Source organism: Paramormyrops kingsleyae, chromosome 7 (assembly GCF_048594095.1).
Source record: "Paramormyrops kingsleyae isolate MSU_618 chromosome 7, PKINGS_0.4, whole genome shotgun sequence".
Classification (NCBI taxonomy): domain Eukaryota; kingdom Metazoa; phylum Chordata; class Actinopteri; order Osteoglossiformes; family Mormyridae; genus Paramormyrops; species Paramormyrops kingsleyae.
This window is the reverse complement of record NC_132803.1, coordinates 16,834,658-16,859,989: the sequence shown is the minus strand read 5'-3', so window position 1 is coordinate 16,859,989 and position 25,332 is coordinate 16,834,658. Positions and strand designations below refer to the sequence as shown.

Genomic DNA, 25,332 nt, shown 5'->3' with positions numbered 1-25,332 from the left:
TATCGATTCTGATACTGAATCTCAAAATTACGTGGATGAAAGAGCATGCTCACAAAACACGCAGAGAAGTTACCAATCTAAATTAACATGCAGCATTTATTGAAACTATTATATTAAATGAACAATTGGAGCACACTCCACAATGGAAGTCATCAGGGCCAAAAGTTAAATGCTGCTCCTAGAGTCTTCAAGATTTATGGCTGTTTGTTCATGTGAGTGATGCTCTTTTAATGTGTTTTCAGAGGACACAAACTGTAAGTTATTCTAAAGAAATGAATCCATCCATCAGTAAGCAGGCTCTCAGCCAATCACGTCACCCAGATCGGCACCATCCCGATGCCTCGTGTCTGCAGTGTGGACCAGTGCAGGGTCAGGGGTGGAACTGCTCATCCCTCTTTGTCCAGTATACTCCCCCCAAATTCGCCTCCCAGTTTGATCCACTGGCAGAAGCTGTTTTTCAGAGATGTGTCACCATCCCCTCTGGCCTGGACCCAATAACATCATCTTAGGCCCACACTGAACTCGCATTCACCATAAAAGCCTCAGCTGGTCAGAACATCTGAAAGCTGGCTGTCATATTTTCACCATGTATAACTGGCTAGAGATCAACAGTATTTCACTACCTATAGATATAATACACATATCTTTTAATATTAGAAAACATCTGCAATTAGCTTACAAATGAAGGCCATCCACTCTTTCTAAATTGTTGAAGTCTGTTCACCTCATGATACGCATTATTGCCCAGTGATTCACGGCTAATGCTGTCAATGAGGTAACATTAAATATACAGTCTTAAAAAACAGCTGACTGGTAGATATCAAATTGTATCAAAATTGGGCAACAGTTTCTATGACAGCCATGGCTATAAGAATCTATGAACACATTCACAACACATTATAATGCATTCATAAAGCATTATAAACATGGCTATAACTATTTATAAAAGGCATAACTCATTATAGCCATGTTTATTATGCATTATGAATGCTTTAGAAAGCTGTCATCAATAATGCACTATAGATACCTTCAATGCAGTAAAAATCATACTAATTCTTATACTTACGCATTATGCATTACCGGCATGCATGATGAAGATATCTAAAGTGCATTACAGGTGACAGCTTCACGTGAAGCGTTACTGAAAATTCCAGTATTGTATGCTAAATGCATCCCAGTGGCAGAATGTATGCAAAAGTGGAGATAAAAAAGAAAGTTTAGCTCTAAGTTCAAATTGTAATAAAGAAATGGGGGGCATCTTCAAATTTGTTTACCTCAGTATTAACATATGTTTGCCACACAGAAAATACCGAACTCTACATCTGTTTTAAATCTAACCCCATTAGTTTTGCAAAACAGGTTAATTCCAGAACCAGATTGCCACTGATATAATTATACTGGGAGAAAGACTGCGGGAGAAAGCAGACGCTGAGTTCACCAGAGCCAAGCAGACGTGTAATATCTCTATACTAGATGACTAATTTCTATAGTTGGTGGCATTAAATCTACTTATAACAAATGTTTTCGTTTTCATGTGCTCTGGGAGGAAATGCCAGTGGTTGCTTAAAATATAAAAACATGCACCCGCAGCTATATCGCTCTTCCATTTTCTGGAAATGTTTACTTGTTATTATATGTTAAAGCTGGAAGCCTTTATGCCTTTAGTGTGGTTCCTGACGCAATGCGTCAGGAAATCAGGTGAAGAAAGCACTTTAAACAAAGCCTATCATTTAAATTGCAGTAAAGTGAGGCCATTATTGTTCTGTTTACATGTACCTGGTTACAGAGTAAACATTCTTGTCTTTCTGCAAATGTTTCATTAATTATCGTCATTCATTACTTTGTTTTCTTACAGTATGTTATGCAGATAATCTCTCAAGCAGATCTTTCATGGGTGCAGTAGGGGAATAGATACCCTGACAGATTCAGGGGGCCCTTCACTTTACAGGCGCCCTTAAAAACATTATATTACACGTACAATTTGGGGGAGGGCAAGGTGACATTTTGCTAGGGGGTCCAGAATTCTTAGCTATGCCTCTACAAACTACTTTAGTGTCTAAAATCTGAAGTGTACCATTTGTCGATTTTCATCGGGAGCCCCTGGTTCTGTGATAAATTGGACTTGTTCTACCAGCGATGGGAGGGGAATAGGCTGGGATTTGTTCTCCAACTGCCCACAGCATGTGGTTATATGTCAGTGCTCTGTGAGTTACTGACTGCCAGCGCTGAATGGATGTGTCTTCTTATGGACGCTCAGCTCTGACTTCCTCACCCTGTGAAAAGGGGAGGAGTCAGCGAGCGGATTCCCAGGGCTTCACGCCAGCTCCTCGTTCCTGGAAGACGCACGACAACTGTGAGATACTCATTTTTGTGGTATAATTTTAGGAGGCAGATAATGCATATACTGATCCATAATTCTATTCATCCTTTTTGTACTGTGATAACTTTTCAAATGTTTTAGCACAAAATTACTGAATATGCATGTTTTGTAATTTGCAATATTCAGTTACTGGAAAACTAAACCGGAAGTGGAAGTTCATAAAAATACAATCTACAGTTTCTGATTAGTAGTTGAATTGCAGCAAAACAGTCATCAATAGCTAAATGCAAACCAAAGCATTTTGAGGGATTTAATAGAACAATGTATTTGCTAACTGATCGCAGCATAATCTGAATGAATGTAAAATAATTCAAATGAATATAAGATAATAAAAAAATAACAATTTTAATCCCCCCCAAGGAAGGATTCCCTGGGGCTGTGTATGTGCCCACCCACAAGGGAAGTTGTTAGCTGTTTAAAGAAACTTGGAAGTCTGGTACACAGTCCAGCCCACCAAGACCAATGCCATGGCTCCCTGGTCCAAGATAAAGAGAAAAATATCCTTTAGGTAGCCAGCTTTGAAAAGGAAAAACAGTTGCAGTATGTGACCGACTTTGCACAGATAAAGTAAATCAAAACACTCCACAGTGCTTCACAGGCAAAGTCAGACCCAATTCAAATATTTACATAAACCATTTGAATCCTCAAGTTTAATAGAGAGGGTTTCTAAGGAAACTTTAAGAGATGAGAGTTTTCATCTGGAAGACTATTTAACGATATTTAACAAAACCCTTGTTTACCTTGGGTCGTTTCTCTGCAGAACCCATTTCACGACTCCTACCAATAAACAAGATTAATGTGATCAGATTGTTTCTTTAAAGTGCTCCTGAGTATTTTAGGAAAACCTGTTAAGAGGCTCTTTTATGCACAGTGGTGACTTTTCTGCCAGGAAAATGACATATTGGAATGAGGAAGTCTTCACCTTCTGAAAGCCCTTTTTCCTATCAGTCTAGCTGCTAATAAAAAAATAATAATAATGCACTGCAGCCTGAACTAAGCCTTTTGATACTTTATCCTTGAATGTTCAAAAACAAAGCCCAAACTCGCTGTAATACGTCTATGAAAAAAACAACATTACATAAACAATTAATTAGAATGTTTTATTACAGTTTGAAGTGATCTTTTCCATTGCATACAGTGGTCAATACAAATGTGATTTTTTTTATACACACAAACTGTATTTGTGCACTGAAAACTTTTCAGGGGGCTTCAGTAGATCCTGTTCCCCTCACTCTGCTCACTCTTCCTATTCCCATGAAAAGGCCACCTGTAGCCATTACCTGCCGTAAAACCGAGATTTAGAAACATTTTCTGCTGTCATGTTTGTGGCACCAGTGTCCAGCGGCTAAGTTACATCACTTGTCATTGAAATCAATACTAACAAGCATCTGTAAGTGGAATCTAGTAGACTGGCTCAGAATTATGCATTTTCCATTCATCCATCTCACGAATGCTTATCCTCAATGGGGGGTCAAATTCCACAGGGGTTTTGGAGCCTATGCCATGCAGGACAGGACACAGAACGTAGGTGGTGGGACCAGGGAGACCCCCCAGGCCTGTGGCCAGGTAACTTCTGGAGCATCATTAAGCATGCAGTGATGAGCAAACATTAAGAAATTACCCATAAAAAAATTTAAAAGCCTGAATTATATATGTGTTTTTTTAGATGAGGCTAATATTATTGATGACACTCTGAGTGTTACGATTTGATATCTACCAGTCAGATGTTTTTTAAGACTCTGTATTCGATGTTACCTCATCAACAGCACAAGTCATGCATCACTGGGTAATAACTCGTATGGTGAGGTGAACAGACTTCAACAATTCAGAAAATTTCAAAAGCAAGCAGAGTAAAAATGACCCCAACCAGCCCACCCCAAACTCTGATGAGGTACAAAATCAAACAGCTTTACCTGCATTTTTCTCCTGACTCATGCATAATGAAGATAAGCATATACTATGGGATGTGCTTTAATTAATGGATTGCGTTGTACTCTGGAATGGATGGGGAGGTATTGGCTGTTGTTAGCTACATTTATTTGATTATATTCTTTACACCAGTGTCAGATCAGGAGAGTTCATTTCAGTATGTTTATTCTGACGCATATGTTCATCCTGGATCTACATGTATGGTGTGTGTCTGAGTAAATAAGGGTTCTGTGGTCATCAGTAATATACGTATGGTTCTGTGACTATGCTGCCCACTCCTGCCTTGAAATTATGCCCCCCTTGTATAGCTGTGTTCTAAGATCCATGACACAAGGTATGGGTACATCCTGGATGGCGTTCTCCAGGCACATAGCCAGCTAGTAAAACAACAGGTTTGGTTTGCTACCCATCAGGCACATAGCCAATCAGTGAAATCACAAATTTGAACCCCACTTGAAATTTGCCTCTATCCCTCGCTTACCAAAATCGACTGAAAGGAACCCACTCCAACCCACCAGGACTGGCAAAGTCTACCGAGAAGGACCACCCTGAAATTAATTTCTGATTATGAGTCTGTCAGTCCATCATGTCTTTAGACTGCGAGAGGACACCCACACAACATGCAAACTCCACACACATGATTCTCCTCACCCTGACGGGGGCAAGAAACACTGTGACCCAGGGAGCCCACCTACAGGAGTTAGGGTTAGGGTTAGGGTTAGAGTTAGAATGCCCCACTATTCTCTGAAAGCCCTTAGAATTTATCTTCAGATTTATTTTCATCATGTAAAAACAGTCCATCCCCCTTTGTCCTGTGAATAAGATGAAAATAAGTTGCTGATATTGCTATACATCCCCAAATGCTTTTCATCTGAAACACTATGTGACCAAATATCACAATTATGCACAATTCTGTCATAAATTCAAAAGAAATTATAATACGCAAAACAATGAAAAAGAAAATCTCTATAGCAAAACGCACAATGTAAATCGCATGCAAGCAAAATATTGAGTCTACTTAAAGTATATTTGCTTCAGTAAGATCTGAAACGATAAACACTTTTTTAGCCCAGGAGTGCTTTAATTTCCATGGGAAACAATCAGCAAACAGGGTGATTCAAAGCCTCGTCAAAAGCTTCTAAAGGCAAGAGAGCTGCCGTGGCTCATAGAATCAGACTCCCAGCAAAGTACTGAGACGTGGTAGCACCCCGAACACAGTCGTCACAGACTCTTGGCAAACAGCACCTAGATTGGTCCCCTTCAAGCTACTGAAGTTTGCCACCATATGAAAGATAGCAAGTTCACTCATTCACTGCTTTCCATTTTTTTTCTCATATGTGACAAAATCATTAAGGGCCACTTCTGACTAAAAAAAGATCTGAGGATCTGTTCATTTTCTTTTCTTTTTTTATTCTGGGACTGAGACAGCAAGAACAAAAATATACATCGCACCCCCTGAGGTCACTGGTCAACTACAGCTGCCAATCTGGTTTGCTAACAGGAAGTGCCATAGAGACCCATGTTTCCCCAGCTGGGTAGATGAAAACCAAGCCTGGCAGGATGAATTGTACTGCCCTGCTGAAACTACCACACACACAGACAGGGGCATACACACACACACGGGCACACACACAAACACACACACACACGCACATGTAGGGTAAACATATCCTTATGGGGACCGCTCATTCATTTCAATGGGAAAAATGCTAACGCTAACTATGACAAGCTTAACCCCTACCCTGCCCTAACCATAACCATAAGTAACCTAACAAAATACAAGAGTTTTTGCATTTTTAGTTTTTTCATAGCAGTCATCGTTTTTTATAAAATAGAGTTTTCCCTTATGGGGACCAGGAAACCGGTCCCCATAAGGGAAAAAAATGGATATTTATCACGTTATGGGGATATTGTGTCCCCATAAGGATAGGAAAACCCGCTCGCACAAGTAGGCACACACACACGGGCTCACACACACACACACACACGGGCACACACACGCACACACACACAGATACACACATGCACACACACACGGGCACACACACGCACACATATGCATGGAATACCTGTGTAAAGCAGCCAAATGTCACTCCCTATGCCATTATGCCACGGCGTGCATTATTTTAAAAATAGGATCTATGCCATTTAGTTTCGTTTAATTTATTTGTCTCTGGTTTGTGTTTGGGGTTGCCTTAGGCAGTTAACAGACATCTGTTAGTGTGACAGAGGTTTAAGTTAGACAGAGCTCTTTGGGAACCACTTCCGATCGTTTCTTCATGCCTTGTAATTACAGTCTATCTTATCTGAACTCACATTCCAGCCACATAGGAAAGACAACAGACAAGCGATAAGAGTTAGGATGCAAATCTAGAAGTTTTTTCCTTAACAAATTAACGGTACAATTCATTGACTTCCACTATCATTTGGGGCTAAATTAATGTAAAGGGACCCAGAATACAAACAATTATTGTGACAAATTATCTGATTTGAATACTAGTGACTATTAATACCAAGGGCATTGTTTTAGATACTTTTTTTTTCATATTTTACAAAATTATTTCTTCCATTTGGAAAAAAACAATATAAGCATTTGCCATGATTATTTGATAACATGCCATGATGTAAATTCATGGTCTGATTTAATAAGCATTGTATCAAAAACAAAATGATAAAAAATGCTTTTAGCCATATATGTGTAACACATGTAAGTTCTAATTTTCACATGCATTTCTGTCTGTTGAAATCTACAGGCAGGTGGCAAATGGTCTCTAACTCACCTCAAGAAAGGGCAAAAAAATGGGGGTAACAAAAACAAATGGACTGGACAGCTTGCTGTCAAATCATGTGGGCAGTTCTTAAGTGTGAGTGGTTTGTTCATTCTCTAGCAGTGACTGACAGCAGTGACTGGTGCCTGTATACGACCAACTGAAGGTCTCTTTGAGGAAATGGTTACTACTTGTTGGTTTTGTTGTGACATCACAAATGGTTTCACTGTGGGAGAAACACAAAACAAAAATGCTCAATCAGGAAAAGTACACACACACCCACAGAGATGCATACAAACATATATACAAATAGATAGATAGAAAAAACAGAAAGTGTTAAATGAACATAACACGACTCTTCTAGTGCAACACTGCTTCTCTTTATATTTCAAATAACTGCATTGTTTTATATTAAACCAGTAACTACTACAACCAGAAGCTAAATCTGAAGTAAGAAAATAAATAATTTACATTGTACACTGGTCATAAATTGAAAGATAAAAAAATACATCAATTATAAGCTGCAAACAACAGTACAAAAGATTCAGATTGACATTGTATCGGGGCAATAATGAAAAAGGTTTAAGTTAGTTGGAATGTGATTAGTTTTGGAGGTGTGAAACCAAACAAACCAAAGACGTTAAAAAAATTAGATTGCAAGTGAACTAAGACTGGACTCCAGGCAAGTGAACTAAGCGTGAAAGGGTTATTCTCTCAGTCTCAGGGTCAGCGATGTGAGAAAACACAGTAAGAAAACCTTAGAGGAGATATTTGGAGGGCCTCCAGGGTATAAACCACAGAGGTATATATCCAGGTTTGTTTTCTTAAGAAATGGAAACAGTATTTTTGGAAATGGAAAAACCATTAGAGGCTACGCCGTTAGCTTTTCTTTATGTCTTTGCATTCCCCTGAGATCCAAACGCATTGTAAATGTTGCACCCCCCCCACACCCAGCCTTAAAGAGAATTAACATGTGCTCAATGTGTTTTTGCATATTGGGCTTACAGAATATTCTGCCTGCAGGTTCAGAACCTAGCAAAAAAGACAAGCTTTGGCATTAGATTTTCAATAGTTATTGTTGGACATGTTTTATAATGTGAACCTTATCGTTCAATCATTTATATATAAATATGACTTAAATATCTCAAATATATAAATAAATATCTAAAATATATAAATATTTGAATATATAATTCTATTAAAATACTTAAGTTATTTAAATAATAGTCTGTTTATACCAATAGGGACAAATCTTAGCAATCTAATAGGAAGTAACTATGGTAACGGTTGTGGTTAAGAATGTAAAAGAGATGACAGAGAAAATGAGCAATGTAAATAAATGAGGAGGAAAGGGTGAGTTTTAGCAGGAAGCCCAGTGGATTTAAAGCACACATTCCCTGAAAGCTTGCGTGAGCTTCCTCAGTGGCCCTTGACTCATTTTTCCACTTGGTTGGTTCCTGACTGAACTGTAAACTAAAGATGACATGGTCTCATTAATTCAGCAATGCTGGCGAAATGTGGCCATTTCATGTATCTGGAAGACCATTGTTTAATATGGGGTCATGTCACAGGTCAACTAAAATAGTGAATTTTTGAAAAGCTTTGAGAGTTGCGGCTAACTTGGACTGAATAGACTAGCTTACACAACATGCATACATCATTAACCTTGATCTATTAACATCTTTCCAGGGTATGTATGTGGTTTTTATGATTATTTTGGTGAATCTATGGATTTGAAATTCACTGTAGAATGACAGTGAATTGCCTTAGGCATTAGGTTATTGCTTCTAAGTGGTGCTAATTTTTTCTTTAAGGTTATTAGAGCAATAGCTTTGGGTACCTGGCATTGTCTGGTGAAATATCCAAAAAAAACTTCACTGTAGAATGGAAGAACATATATATAATATGAAATCGTATGGCATAGAGCAACAGAAAACCACACAGCAGCACAGCACTTAATACAATTTAATCTTGTGTGTGTGTGTGTGTGTGTGTGTGGATTATGTGTATATTTCTTTATGGGAACCAAATGGGCCCCACAAATTTAATAAAAACCGTTTTTTGACATTGTGGGGACCATTTTTCAGGTCCTCACAAAGATCTGTGAATGCAATCAAAAAAGTAAAATAACATTAATAATATTTTGTTTAGTTACTTATGGTTCCAGTTAAGGCTGGGTAGGAGTTAAGGTTGTCATGTTGTGATTAGAGTGTTCACCATAGAAATGAATGGAGAGTCCCCACAAAGACATAATTACAAACCTGTGTGTGTGTGTGTGTGTGTGTGTGTGTGTGTGTGTGGTGGGGGGCATATATGTTATATGATTACAGTAATCCTGGATTACATTTATTGACCTTGTAATATGTTATAGGAATATCAACAATAACAATGATGTTATAACTAAAACTGTGTGTGTGTGTACTTATGAATGACAATACTTATGAATGCAAGCATGAACCAAGGTTTATTACAAGCAAATAAATTAAGAATGGCTATCTCTATAACTTTAAAAACTTTTTAAAATTAAACTCATTAACTGTGTTACACTTAACAGTGTATGTTAAACATTTGTTTAAGCAAGCTTGAAGATAAATTCTGTCTCTTCATCAAATACAACTAAATTCACAAATAACTCACCCAGTACATATGCATTCTAACCTTGGCAGTAGTCAATAGTAAGGCTGTGTGAAATCACTGTCAATAGGAAAGCAGAGAATCATTAAAAAGGCCTATTGTGAGAGGGTTTTCACCACCAGGCAAAATGCAGTATAAGACTTGGCGGAGAAAGACACAAAACACAAATGTTTTGTACTTTTAAAAACAGCATGTAGAGCATACATCAGGAACCTGGAACTAGTGAGGTGGCCTACTGAGATAATAGTTCAGAAGAGTAATAAATAGGCCTATTGGCTATACTGGTAGTTATATGTTATGGAGTTCAGTATGCTCGTATTATACTTAATATAGGCCCGATTAGAATTCCAAAATAAATAAATAAATACCTCTAAAATTTCAGTTGTTTATTTGGGGCGGGTGGTCGACGTACGACATTTATTTATTTTTTATGTCCTCAGTAGCCAAAGTGGACTAACAACCATTTAAATGTTAGGAAAACATGTGGTATGGTGGCTGAAGAGCTGGGCGCTGTGGGTTTGCCGCTTCGCAAATCTGACAATACGATTGTCCTGCTGCAGTACCGCGCTGTTGCAGCATATTTTGTGAGAAGCAGACGTGTCTTTAATTGTCCACGATGGCCTTACAGTTTCATGCGATTATAATGTTGGCCACCGGTACAAAAATGCAGAAAATGTTTGCCGTGGGATCTGATTCATAAAATATTAAGCATTTAGAAAAACGCCAGTTTTGAACGCGATACGTGTCGCTTGCCTATGACTACATTAGTTCTTTAAGAGTCGGAACTTCTGTGCAGTCTTTTTGCAGTATGAGGTTATGCTGCTGTGACAGAATTATTGGCCATGGCTCTCCGCATACATTAAATTTCCAGAATGAAACTGTAACTCTGCCATGTTGAAACTATTCAGCGGGGACCCATTCTTAATAATAGAAATTACTCTAATAAATCTAATATCCTCAAGGACAAAACATAGGCCTATAAGCTTTGACTAAAAAACCGTTGAACCATTTAATCTGATGAAATATCAGAATACATGAAAAACATTAATGGTAGCTATTTTTGTAATACGATTCCGACTCCGATTTAACGGACTTACACAACTCGTGTAAGACCTAAACTGTATCAGGGCGCGTTTCAGTATAAAACGTCTCAGTTATAACTGGACAAAGCAGAAAATACAAATCTAGAAAACACCTAATAATAAATAAATATATATCCAATAAAGAGATTTTAAATTCCGAATCACTGTTGGCTGAAATAAAATAGCCTATTGAAACATCAATTTCAAATGATAAGCGTTAAAGTAAAAGACCCCATACCATATATGTGTACAACGAGAACATTCTGGCAAGGTCGCTAGTCACCTTCCCGAAGGCATTAAATTGACAACACGTTGAATTTCGTGCTTTCTTTTAAAACAAGCGCTTCCTCTCCGGAATTTCTCTGTGAAAACGCCTCACCAAAACCTGGCCATCAGAAGAGGACAGTAGACCTCCCCTCCCGAACAAGGCACTTAGTCTTACATCTAAATCTGAAAATAATACCTCCAATATTTATGCACGTGGTCCTGTCACGACCTCGTCTACTGGACTGGATTAGCTGAATTTCTGAAATGTTTTCTTTTCTTCTGCGTAGCTGAAACATCTCTGTTATTGCTAAAGTTTAAATCGGTCTAATGAAGCCAGACACCGTGGCGAATGGCACCCATGCTATGCTTCTGTCCCATCCCATTAATGAATTAATTTGTTTGTTTATTTGTTTATCTGTTAGTATATGAATGTATTATTCATTAATTTATTTGCTAGTTTGTTTATTTATTTATTTGTGCGCTCATTTCTCTATACATTACATCACATGTGGACGCTGATGTGAAATGCAGCATAACCTGCTTAATAATTTTGCTGCTTATAAGTTTATTTAATAAGTACCTAAACATATAGTCTACCTATCAATAAATCAAGTTATTGTTTGCTACAAACATGAAGCCCGGGATAAATAAAGGCTATCTTTATGTCTGGTGACGATGTATTAATAAAAATCAGTTAACGTACCGCCGGGCACAAAACATCTTTATTTAGTCTTAACGTGTAGACTCTTCTGGGAACATGTTATTATGGTAACTGTAAACAAACGTAAACAAAATTAAATGGTCACTTTGTGCCTCGGGTGCATTATCTGGGCATTTAGCAGCGAGGAAAGCTATTTCCTTTGCCATTCGAAGTAAACCACTCTAAATTGGCCATGAAGTCTGTTGCAGTTTGGGAAAACGTTTGTGATATTTCATGTGTCTTTTTCAATCTCGCCATTCAGTCAAGTTTGTGTTTCTACTATTCAATCGATAAAGTAGGTTTATATGCAGGGTACAGCAATTTCAACGTGACACCAAAGTATTCCCTTGAACTGTGCATGAATTTGCTGGCTTTGTACTGTTAATGACTATTCATTATGAGTGTCAAGATTAGTTTACATGTTCATTAAACTCGGCCGTATACAGAATCAAACATTTTCTAAAGCAAATCTTATCTTTGAAATGAGCACAATGAAATGCACTTCAAGACATTATCCGATACCAAAGAGATATTCATCTGTTAACTCTGGTAAAGCAAATGGATAATTTCGCTGATAAAATCTTGGGAATTTCTGCCTGTAAACTGAAGCAAATCATTTGTGCGCGGCAGGCACCCGTGGAGTCCCGACGGGAAAACGGTGGAATTTTCCCCTTGTTTATCATATATCTAACTATTACAGATGTCAAGCGTGCAAGTGATATATTTTGTAAAACAACAGGGATTTAATCTGAAGACAAGTACAGATGTTGCATTCGCAATGCATTTTTGCGGTCATATAACAATGTTCGAGGATGCACGTATAGCGTTTAATTCTAAGAGAACTTAGCCGGAAAGTGCGAGCATATGGCGATCATATGTTGATTACAGGTAGGGTTGTGCACACAGGTTCAAAATATTAGGGATTATAGGCCTACTATACATACAATTCCCAGAATGGTCAATTATCAAAACATTATACATATGAATGCATTATAGGCTACACAGCGCATATTTATCAGAGGCATGCCTACATCCAGTTACAGGAGTAAAACAAACACCGTCTTATAATGTATATGTATATGCGATTTAAAATGAAGTTTATACAAACTCTGCATTCCACGAAAAGTTGGGTAAGCGGTTTGATGGATGGATATATGAAAATTATACAGTGGGACGGTCAACAAAGAAACAATAAACAGGCTAGTAATTGCAGAAATTAACGTAACCATCCCCTCTATGGTCAATACAATTACTGTGTGTATGCAATTAATATCTTTTTGTAGTTTCTTTGACTCTGATGGGAAACTATGATTTTCCGCAAAACTTCCAATTTTTCAGATTTAAAAAACCAAGCGTTTGTTGTGGGGTACTTTCAACATAAAAAAAAGGTTTTTTTTTTTTTGTGGGAGGTGACCGAAGAAAGCAGACGCGTCTGTTTTGCCCGAAGCCAAGGAAATTCTTCCCCCTTTTTTCTCCACCAAAGTCTGAAAGTTGCCCCTAGCGTGCATCGCGCATTTTTCTGGATGTGTGATCCACGTGTAAGAGTCGGATCAAAGGTGGGAACTGAACGATTATATTATAAATGAACATTAACATGTTTTATAACCGTGACATGAAATATGTGACGTGTTTTTAACTGTTATTTCTTTAAAAGTCAAGCAGAATTCCTCGTACAATATCTTGGTATAGCAGGAATCATTTAAAATGCTGTTAAACTCCAACTCTCTGCGTGTATGTTTTTACCTCAAGTAGCAGATTTTACATTGAAAGTAATAAATACTCTCTCTCTCTCTCTCTCTCTCTCTCTCTATATATATATATATATATATATATATAGATATAAACATATTGACAATTGTTATTGTTATTGGACTGGCTAAAAAGTACGAGATCTTGTTGCTTTCGTGCACATTCCAATTCATGTTTATTAAACGTGTTTATTTTTTAATTGCCCGATTAATGTTCTTTTTTATACACATTCTCACTTATACGTTTTTGCTACGCCACCCCTCCCGAAGTTTCATTTTGAATTTCTTATCTGGTCTTGTACATTTATCCTATCTCATGTCTGCTTGTGTTTTGTTAAGTTGTTGGACCGTTGACTCTTTACACTGCGTGTTTGTTTTCCACATGTTTTCCACAACTTCTCGATAACGGCTTGTTCATACAAATAAATTTCAAATAATAATTTACCTTGTAACGAGGTGTTTATGGTCAACCTTCGTGATCAACTTGCCGCTCTGTCCATTCACGTTTTTAACGTTGGCTTGCTGTGGCAGTAAAGTCCTCTCAACTGAATTATGGTTTCTCAGTTAACTTCCGTGGCACCTGCTCTCACTGATTGACCATAACTGTTTATAGGTCACGTAAAACTACACAATAAAGAAGCTTTCTCTAAGTGTTACTGTGTCCTGGCGTAGTGTTTACACTCTTTCACCGGTGCCAGGCTAAGAGCGCAACAATATGACGCTTCATCTGTTTATCAACATTCGCCTAGAGGGAAATACGGTACGTTTGGGGGTTATGCAATCAATGCTTCGTTTGAATATTTAAGTTGTTTCTTATTGCCATGCGCTTTCTGGTGTATTAGAAACATGTTTTTGTCCATATTGTATGGTTTTGTTGTTTGTTGAAAGATATTCGGCCAAATAAAATAACTCATGAAATACACGAATTGAGGCAGATATATTAACCCAAACACTTCATAAATATTCTTTAATTAAATATATTTTGGATTCAGACATATATCTGTCGATATTTATCGAAGCATATAACTCGTTTAATTATTGGTACCGTAAACTGACAATGGCTGCAGATATACCGAACAGCTCCAAACAGTTTTAATATCTATACAGAAACTCCCACAAAAGGCTCAACCTTTACGACAATTTACGAATAGCAACAGGCACCTGGACTTAATCATTTGAGCAGCCAGTGGATTATAAGGCAGTCGATCAGATATATATATATATATAAGGTGTACAAAGACCCTTAGAAAAATGCACGTGAGCAAATGTGGTTCTATCACAGAGCAGGACGTCATCAGAGATTGACTGCATAATACAGATTTAGAATCCATATTATGGGCTGCTTGAGCTTTGTGGAGTATCCCACAGCCGGGATGTATCCCTCCCCGGGTTGTACCCTACCCCCCCCCCAAAAAAAAAGCACAAATAAGGCTCTAATACACCACCATCGCTGTATGTTGCAGGTGATCATTCATTCATCCATAATATTCCTGATTTTTTTTACTAAACAACCAACACGTCATAGTTTGCCTCCTACTTTCTGTTCAATATAAATTCCTATTATTAGTATATCACACTTTTTGACTGTGTCAGTCTCTATCTGCCCCATAACATAAACGATGCCAGCATCACTCTGCATCTAGTGGATGACAAAAATCCTCTGCAAAACTGTACAGAGAAAGTAAATGTTAGATATCAGTAAATAGTGATAAAGGAGAAAAAGTTAAGCAAAGTTTGTTTGTTGAATATATTTTATATTGCACGTTGCAGATTGGCTATTATATGTGACAGATGGGGGTAGGGGGGCAAGGTCAAAGTTTTTGCAGACCAAAGAAAATGCAGGAGCATTGTGAAAGGTAAAGACAATACATTAATTGGTAGAGTAAATGTAGTTGATCTAGGCCAAGTGAATGCTCCCCTATGTCACTGTAATATGAGGTTCAGCACAAGCGAGCCTTGGTTACAGGAATCTTTTACAGGGAAAGACAAACTGATAAAAAAAAAGCTAGTTTCAATTAAGCGACATATGCACCCATCGTTGCCCAGTATGACTTGCATTGTACTAACACTGGAATAAACTATACTGCTATTATTATTACTTTTTGTATGCTGACAAATTTAAAATTTTGAGTTTTGCGTTTACTTTTGATATAAAATAAAAATACTGCACGGATATTTGGACAGAAAAATATAAAAATTCTAAGTTTTTGTTCATTTCCATCAAACCCACTGTACGTTGAAAAAAATGTAAAAGAAAATGTATAGTAGTATCAAGCAATGTTTCCTGTACTTTAGTGAGAGTTAACGTAAAAATTGCTGCTTGGAGTAAGCACACTTGATATTATTTGTATATATAAATATAGACCATCGATTATTTTATTGTATTTTTTAACGTTTTAAAACCTAAAAGTGATTCAAGATTTATATTGAGTATTTACGGTAGCAATATTTGTAAAAGTGTCACACTTATTAATACAAAAAGTGTTACCTATATTAACTTTTTTTTCTGGAAATCACTTAAGTTTGGTGTTCTACAGTCGAGTAAACAGCTCAGAGGCGCGTCGCGCAGAAACTGAAGGTTACCCGAGATGTCCTTCACTACGGGAATACGGAAACGCCAGGTTGACCAGTCAGAAAACAAATATTTCCAATATCCACTTTCCGACTGGACGGCATAACAAGATGGTGAATGGAAAGCGCTCCACTTCAATGCTTTTAAGCGGAGGAACTGGCTTTTATCTGAGAAAAGTAAATAACTGCAACCTAAAATCAAGCGGTTGTGCGTTACGATCACGAACTGAACGAATTAGTCGCACGAAGACGCGGACGCCTATTTACCGGAATGAGCTGTAACAATGTGCACTGCCGGCTCGCAAACAGATGCAAAGGAAGTGCCGGTGACAAGCCCCAAGAAAAATAGCTTGTTAAAACATCAAACCGCGCCTCCTAAATTAAAGATAATCAACAATTAGCCAAAATTCTCGCATCCCACCGTTTCAGATGTGCTTGTAACTGGGCAAGCCAAATCGCATCACGATCGGATAATTACAATGTCATGCGAACAGTACATGCATAGGTTTTGTAATGCCAACTGGTACTTCAAGCATTGAAAAACGTATATTATAGCTTTATATTATAGCTTAGATTATAGCTTTTCAATGAAAAAGAGGGCAGTACGCCTTTACATAGAACATTATTGGCGTCACGTTGTCCGTACATCTTACTCTCCAAGTAACTTTATCTTGAGAAATAAATAATTGCTTTAAAAATTCGTTAACAGCGCACAAAATATATTTTATATAATCTAGCCTTTCTTGTTGAACATTTACAGACAAATTAATCCATACGGACCTTAAGACAAGACAGCGTTAACAAATATAAGTAATACTGACGGTAGCATCAGTAGTGTATTACATGACGAGGGCTAACGCTGTTAGGCAAAGAATATAGTATTAATTAAATGAATAACGTTTTAAAGAATTTATCCTGTTGTAAGAGGAGTTTATACTTTAACTGCAAAAGTGGCGTTTGTCTTAAATGTTAGAACAGCAAACTTTAATACCTACTTTAGTAAACCAGGGACTTGTAACGTCACACGAGTAACGTGATATTCAGCTAACAAGAATTGTCATGGGTGTTTCGACTGAGAGGCTTGAAAAATAACCAGACCAGAAAAAATTCTTCAAACATCCAAAAGGACAGGTTTTCCTAAATAATATTTCAAACAATGGTATAGGAACAATATTTTTCTTCCTGATTTCCAATGGCTTCCTTGCAGCACAGGCAAGAATTATTTGTTGTCTGTATTGCCTGAGCAGTAAATTGAATGAAGACAGGTTTATTAGTCTAAGGCAGTGGTTTCATAAAAAATACAAAAGAGTGAAAAAAAAACAAAATATGAAAAATTAACTGCTAAAAGAATGATCTTTGCAAACCAAAATCTTGCACCAAAACTCAGAAGGGTTGTTTTCTTTTGTGGGTATAATGGGACTGACTAATTATTCATTTATTATTTTGCAAAATTAGTGGCTCTTTAAAAAGTCCTGAAAGATTCATTAATTTACATAACGGTGAAACTGACATGAGCGACAAAGATGTTAAAGATCAATAAACAAAGGATATATGTAAAATATCTGGATTTTAGTCTATAGCTAGACGTGCCACATAAAACAGCATATGACTAAATACGTTAGATATTATTTATAAGATATTTGAACTTTTTACAGTTTTACTTGACATGGCTGATACTAAAAGGACAAAACACAAAAAGTTGGATAACAAAAGTTATGCACTGAAAACAGGGCTACAAGGCCATCATTTTTTTTCTGATTAAACACACGTAATTTTATTATGGTAATCTAGTGATGCAGTGCCAAGTGGTTTGTAAAACTTAGTTCGTTACACATAGTTAAGACATAGTTCGTTACACCTTTAACAATGTAACTTCTCGTATCATATTCCACAATGAACAAATGTTTCTCTGGTTGCTGTGCTAAAATTATTCTGATTTGTCTCCATTTGTCTGGCTCGTTTCATGTAAGGCAATATAAAATAAAAAATTCACTATCATCATCATCATCATCATCATCATCATCGATAGTCTTGTTCTACTTATAATAATAATAATAATAATAATAATAATAATAATAATAATAATAATAATAATAATAATGTAGCAGTAGTAATATTCATAGAAGTAGTAGCAGTGGCAGTCGTACTGTTACTGATTTAGCTAAACAAAGGTCATTCAACTTGTGCTTCAGAAAATGGAAGTTGAGTCAGCGCTAGAACTTCTGCTGTATGTATTGTGTTATAGGTTTCAAATCAGCAGGTTGTCAGCGGGCGTTCAGGGGGACTTTGTGTGACCTCAGTATGGAATTATCCTTAGTCTGGACTTTACCTGTGGCATGTGGGCCATCGGGGTGCCCTGGCTACATACCAGCGTGGGCAGTGTGAGAAGTTGCACTGCAGATGGCAGCCTGACACCCTGCATGGATTAAGTGCATTAGAGTCACGTAAAACAGGACTGTTTCTTAAAGCCATGTCATGGTTGCTGGGGGTAATAGTGATTCCCCAGGAACTGGCCCATGTGGAAATAATATGGATTATTTTCTCTATCACATTACTGGCAAAGTAAGAAGTGCCCAGCTTACTCCACCCTCAATATGATGTGTCCCCACCTTCCTTTATATAACATTGATATTACCCTTATTTAAGCTCAGTTATGCACAGAAATTATTCTTTCTAACTTTCCTAGGTTGTTGTCATAATAATGAAATAAAATGGTGAAAAATCTGCTATTGATTTTGATAAGCTGTATCTGAAAGAGTTCATGGGACTCTCTCAAATCTCTCAGGTCTGACATTTTCAGCTGTAGACAAGTGCTTAAACAAATATTAAATTAGCATTATTTTAGGAGAATGCAGACATTACTCTTAGTGTTTCAGAGGACAAAGCATTTTGTTTGTATGACTTTATAATGTATAGTGTAGCCATCCTGCAAATGTTTAGACAAAATATTTATGGTCTATATTTTTAAAACATATAAATTCTTTTTTATCCATAGTAGACTTTGTTGTACTAATACAAATATGATGCAACTTTCATTTTTTACATGAGTTGTTTGTTATTATCTTTAATAGAAAGACTTATGGAATATGGTTTTAAACTATTTCCCCATTTCTAAATAGGGCTTTTCTTTTATTTTTTTATTTGCAGTGTCTTTGGAAAAAGTGATCTGTAACATCTTGTTTGTAAAAATGTGGTAAACAAAGAAAAAAAACAATGATTCCCTTATCCCTTTGATGTTCTTCAGCTACAGTGAATTTAATTGTATTGTGTATTGTGTAATTAATTATATTTATATTGTATATGTACAATAACATTTTCTGCTGTGCAATCAGTGAAATCAATGAAAATATAATATGTTAATTATTGTGGTGCAGTATGACTAATAGTCAAATTACTTTTCTTATAGAAAACATGTTACACCTGCAGTAAATCTTTGAGAAACTTGGATTACTGAACTACTATGAAAAACAAAGTGCATCAAGTTAGTACATTAAAAAGAACACTGTTTACTTTTACAAAGTTCTTAAAGTTTTAAAGACCCTTTACTACTTTAATTCAAACTGATAGACAATTTATAAACAGCTGTCTAATATGATTTTGCTCTCTATTATAGGTTGTCAACTTTACTCTATGCTGTCTGTTTTTAAACTCATGCTATACCATTGCCAATGTCTTAAAGTGTGTTTCAAATATTATAGTTGGGCCTATGACATAATGTTTTACTAAACTTGAATTGATTTAGCTGACGAAAGCCTCAAATGACAAAAATTAAATAAAAATGATATTGTACATATTGTGCATATGTGTCTAAAACATTTTATGGACACATATGTAGTGTTTCAGAACAATGGTTGTTTTATGATCTCTGGCTAATGTCTCAATACAATCACTTCAATAATCAAAAGGAACACGTTTATCCGGTACATATAGCAGTAATACAGGAAAGGATCTTCTCACGCTAAGACAACTGTGATTCATCACACAATCTGTATTCAATCATTTCCAGTATAGCAAAAAGATACTGTTTTTGAACTGAGTCAGTGGAGACCTCCACAGTCTAGACGTGACAACTTCAGATGTTTATCAGTGAGTCATACACACAAGGGAAGGAAGCCTACACGTATTTTTCATCTCAGCTTGTAGCAGAAAATTCACCTAGACAGTTCAATACAGGCGCATATAAAAAACAAAAAAGGAAATCCCAAACAACAGAACTCCAGAACTGTCTCAAACAACAGAACTGGTGAAAAACCTCCAGTTCCTCTCACAGGTCTGCTTGTAAGGAATGTCACGTAGGACACTTTATTACCCTATTGTGCTATTGTCATGGGTCAATCATTGTAGGGAAGTATTAACCTGGCTAGGATTTATGCACTTCAATAGCACCTAAGAAGGTCCAATGTGACAGGATCACTTCACAGCGATTCTAAGATCATTTAGTACTTCAGTCTCTCCTCTAAGTGAAGAACAGGGGCAGCTGTGCCACGAAAAAGGAAGGCCTACTCATGCACACCAGAGAGGTGGATGTTCTCTGGAGAATAAAGGCTCTTCTCGCCACAGACTTTAAAGGCTCAGAAAACATCTTTCATATTAAAGGGAACCTGAAACGAGCTCTCCTCAGCAACACTGATATAAAGATGATTTCATTAGCTTTCAGTTACAAGCAAGAAAGATTCATGAAGAGAAAAACTTTTAGGTGAAACCCATCTGGACAAACAAATGGATGTTGTTGGAATTAATTACTCTCCCAATCTATAGAGAAATCTGAGGTTTTTTAATAGAATTCATAAACGTGGATGTATCTAGCAATGTTCATATAAATATATAGAATTATATATTATGTTGAAGTACTAAGTTGGAAACAACGTAATTTTGAATGGATTTTAAACAGTGTCTAGTCACTGTTTGCTTACTTATTAAACTGGGTTTAAGAAAGACACGGTACAACACAGGTTACCTGGCTAACTATGCTGGTACTAACATAACAGTAACATAACAAACATAACCAGGTCAAGTAACAGAGATAGTATTATGAACCCTTATGCTGCTTCAAATATCCATCAACTGATCTTCTACAGCAGCTTCTCCAGTGGAGGGTCTTCCTTAGGATGCTTACTGAACTATATGGATATCCATCAGTTTCAGACTGCAATTAAGGGGGTTAACATTTCAAGTAATTGTTTCAAGTAAATTAAGCAAACAAAACATTCTGGAGATTCTCATTTGAAGCTTTAATATCAAATCTATAGTTCTGGCCACAAAAGCACTGACTTCATGCTAATGAATGTTTTTGAAGTAGACACCAAGATGTGCAGACAATCTGCCCGACAGTTGTCCCCTTGTTTGATTAAATGTGTGTCTTTTTTGAGGGCTGCCTTTTCAGACATAAACGTTTCGGAATTTCGAACTCGACTGAGTAATCCCACATTCTCATGGTTGCCCTCATCAGTCACAGATCGACAGAATGTTACGACTAAAGCAATTCTTTATTTTAATGATGCATCTGGAGATTTCATACATTAATCCTACTTTTATATGTGTAAATATTTATATATTTAAGTCTGCCCAGCTTCATTCATATATTTGCTTGGTAAACATTATGGCTGTACACCCTGTCATTCCACATAACTTCTTCCTGTCATGCAGCTTCTTTAGCAGTGATTTAGCTAAAATAATAAAATATAATCTATTTCTTAGCACTAAGACATTAATCTTTCTTTCCCTACCCTGGGTTATGATAACGAGTCAGAAAAAGTGCAATTTAAGTTTTTCTCCAACACAATTGTGTTTGTTGGATGTATTTCACATGTTCATTGCCCGGAGTAGACGATGTGCTCTCGGTATGCTTACTTTCTCTGGGAATAATTTCAAAGTAATTGTTCACTTTTTCTAGTAAACAGAAAAAGAATTAAACGTTTAAATTACACGCACAAGTGTGGAATAGCATCCACAAGAACAGCTGCGTCCCCATTTAAGACGATTGTACAATAGATTTAACTGTCATAATTATTTAATTTTTTGAGGAGACGGCCTTGTCCTATAGGTGTGGGGTCCATGTGAAAAATATTCAACAAAGGAGAAGCTGCTTATGGGTAAAATTGTGGGTAGGCTGCCTGTACGTGTGCGTATGTGTGTGTGTGTGTGTGGGGGGGGGGGGGGGGGGTTTGTCTGACACATGCTACGAAGCTTCAGAGGAGCCTTCTTTGCAGACTTGTGGCCCCAGGGTGGTTCCAGTGCACCCAGACCTCTCTCCTAATGAGAAATGTGTCTGTGTTGCACACCAGCTCATCCCCGTGATGCCAGCATCCACAGACAGAGCTCGAAGGCATCCCAACCATACCGGCGAAATGCTCGAGACTCAACAGCCCTCAGGCCCCATTTCGGTGGCCCTGGGAGACTCACAACAGTTCATTTCATTCGTTTTAGGACAGTGTTGCAAGTTTGTTCTCTCCACCCCAACAGATCCTCAATAAACTGAGCAGCCTTTTAAACAGGCTCCAGCTTCTCCAGGCGAATCGCTGTGATTAACGCGGAACGGGACGTGTACGACGATTATATCAGACCTGTTACACCTCGTTTCCCTTGAAGAGAAACAGCCCCTCGCCTTTGATCCCAGCCAGGGACAGCAGCGCCTCCCCAGATAAAGAGAAGCTGTGCCATTCCACTGATCAGTTTCTCCCTGAGCATTGAATATAAAATCGGTGCTAATTAGTTGACTCAAGCTCTCTTTTTGATGTCAGCCTAAACAAGTCGGCGGGCAACAGGTCTGACTGTGGTGGGCTGGAGCGGCCTGATTAAAAGGTTCCCCAGTGTCAACCCCCTTTGTATATAGTTGGCCCCCATTGTAATCAGGCAGTCCTCCTGTTCCCAATTCATCAAAGAAAAAAGGAAAACGCTGCATCACGTCACCTCGCGTCCCGCTACTGATGCGATGCAAACACGGAGGGGTAGGGAGTGTAGCGGCCCACTTTCCGCCAAAGCCAAGCCTCGGATCGTTAAAGGCGCACGCTGATTTGCGATGTTTTTCAGATTCCTAACAGCTTACAGAGTGCTTGGTGGATTATAATTTTTATTTTTTTTTACAAAGGTGGTAAACGCTGTAATAAATCCTTTTTAAGTCGCAATTTATGGGCAACGTGTTGCTGAGTGCTTCATGGGATTGCCCATTCGAGATTTCAGTTTTATTTTGTTTCTTTATTTGCAAATAAAACAGTAGTTTTGTCGCTGTCCAACAGCTGCTGGCCTCAGTGGGTGACTAAGGGCTTTATTGTCACACAGTGACCAGGAAGCACACCGTGGCCCCGACTGTGGCTCTTTGAAGCCGCGGCAGACAAGGTGGGCTCCGTCCCCTTGTCCCTCTAACCCTCTTTGCTCAGTGGAACTGGCACTATGTGAAGAGCCTTGTGAAAAGGCTCCTGGAGAAAAGAGCTCCAGCTAAAGTTCGTCATGCTAATCTGGCCTGCACAGGTGCCATCTCACCAAGCCTCTGCTGGGACACAGAGCGGCCTGCCTAAGTGGGTGAGTGACCATTAACTGGGGGGCAGGGGGGGTCTGTTCACTGCGGTCTCTGGAGGTCCATCCAGCTGTCTTTAGCCAGCCCATGTATCGGCGGCTCTTTAGAGGTGAGGCAGAGTTGGTCAATGCAGTGGTGGAAGGTGCCATCTCTTTGTTGTCGATTCACTTGTCGCGCCCTAATCCCATGTTCGGCGACCGCCCCCTCCGAAACAGCCCCGATGTCACACCCTGTCACAAACATCCAGAGTGTCTAAGGGCTGTCTTTTGTGTGGTTCTGGTCTATTAAATGGTGGGTGGGGGCAGGTGGGGGTCCCTTCTATTCATTTAAGCAGCACTGGCATTTAGATCGATAAAGAAAAGGGTCTTTGTGCACTGAGGTTATGAAAATCCACATGGCAAAAGAAATGATGTAAGGAAGAAGGAACATGATTATCATGCATTCTGTCACCTCCCATGTGCTTAACTGGGGAGGCTTATAAACTCGGTCATTCCCCAAGCCCCCCACAGGAAAAACACATCATTCGCATCAAGGTGTGATACACAGAACCGGGTGGGAATGAGGAGCCAGGGAGCTTCGGCAGACGATTATAGTTATGATTATGATCATTATAAAAAAAAAAACAATAATAATAATCATCATCATCATCATCAAGGCTAATAACAAATGAACAACATCTGCCATAGAAAGATGCCTTATAGGAACATGAATAAGTAGAGTGACAAAGGGAAATCACGCTGATTCAGAACCATCGCAGTCAGATGTCCGCTCTGCCTGTTTTGAATCAGACCGCACAAGGCGAGAGGCGCAGGGACGGGCTGCCTGACAGAGGGCCACACAGCGGCCGCGTCACGCCCTCAGCATCCTGCCCGCCATGATGCTGGGCCCACTCGGCTCCCACATCAATGGGTGCCGCCAAGTCAGAGTGGACGATGCTCAGACTGACAATGAGCAAGCGAATGTGGTTTGGAGCAGCAAACAATAAGGAATAGCAGCTGGCACGAGCCTGTAATAGGATGCAGAGGATGTCTCCATGTCACGCTGATATATTGTGTACCAGAAATATTTTAGTGCTCATATGCAAGTTTTATTGCCGGCTCTGTTTACATGGATTTAAATGTACCATAAATTTGATGCTTTTGCAATAGCAGCAGTCTAATGATCTGCATTCGCTCTTTGCAATTATGTACATTTGTCCTGTGCTGGGGTAGCAGGAGGTGTAGTAGTGCATCATGCATCCTGCAATCACTGAATTTCACTGCATGCATAAATGAAAATGTATTGAGACGTTTGCTTTTTCTGTTTGGGATTGGTATGCTTATCACTGTTGACAATATTTCTGAAACTCCAGAGAGATTTCATCATGAAAGACATACTCCTTTCATGACATTAGAAATCTGCTTTTGATCAAATTAATTATGATGAAAATGCTCATAACGTTATCTTCATAACGCCCATATCTTTTTCAAAAACACTATTTGGCAAATGGGAAAAGGTATAAAGAGAAAAGTATCATAATGTGAAACAGGTGAAAGTCACTAGAGTAAGTCAATAACCAAGACTGACAACACTGTCCTCTGCATGTGAATCTACATTCTGTGTTTCAGCAGGGAATGGCACAGGCGGGAAAAGAGTGACGATCCCCAGTGCAGCTTACAAGCAGAGCGGGTTTATTAACAAAACACAAACACAAAGGGGGAACCAGACAATAAAGAAACCATGAGGGACGTCAAACCACTA

The 25,332-nt window shown here is 38.1% G+C and overlaps 1 long non-coding RNA gene across 1 annotated transcript; it reads right to left on the bottom strand.

Moving 5' to 3' along the window:
* Positions 1–291: 291 nt before the first annotated feature.
* LOC111849790 (uncharacterized) lies at positions 292–14,189 on the bottom strand. Its single transcript, XR_002839638.1, has 3 exons — positions 13,954–14,189; positions 2,214–2,333; positions 292–485 (listed from the first exon to the last, which is right to left on the bottom strand). It is a non-coding gene; the product is annotated as an uncharacterized lncRNA (long non-coding RNA).
* Positions 14,190–25,332: the final 11,143 nt, after the last annotated feature.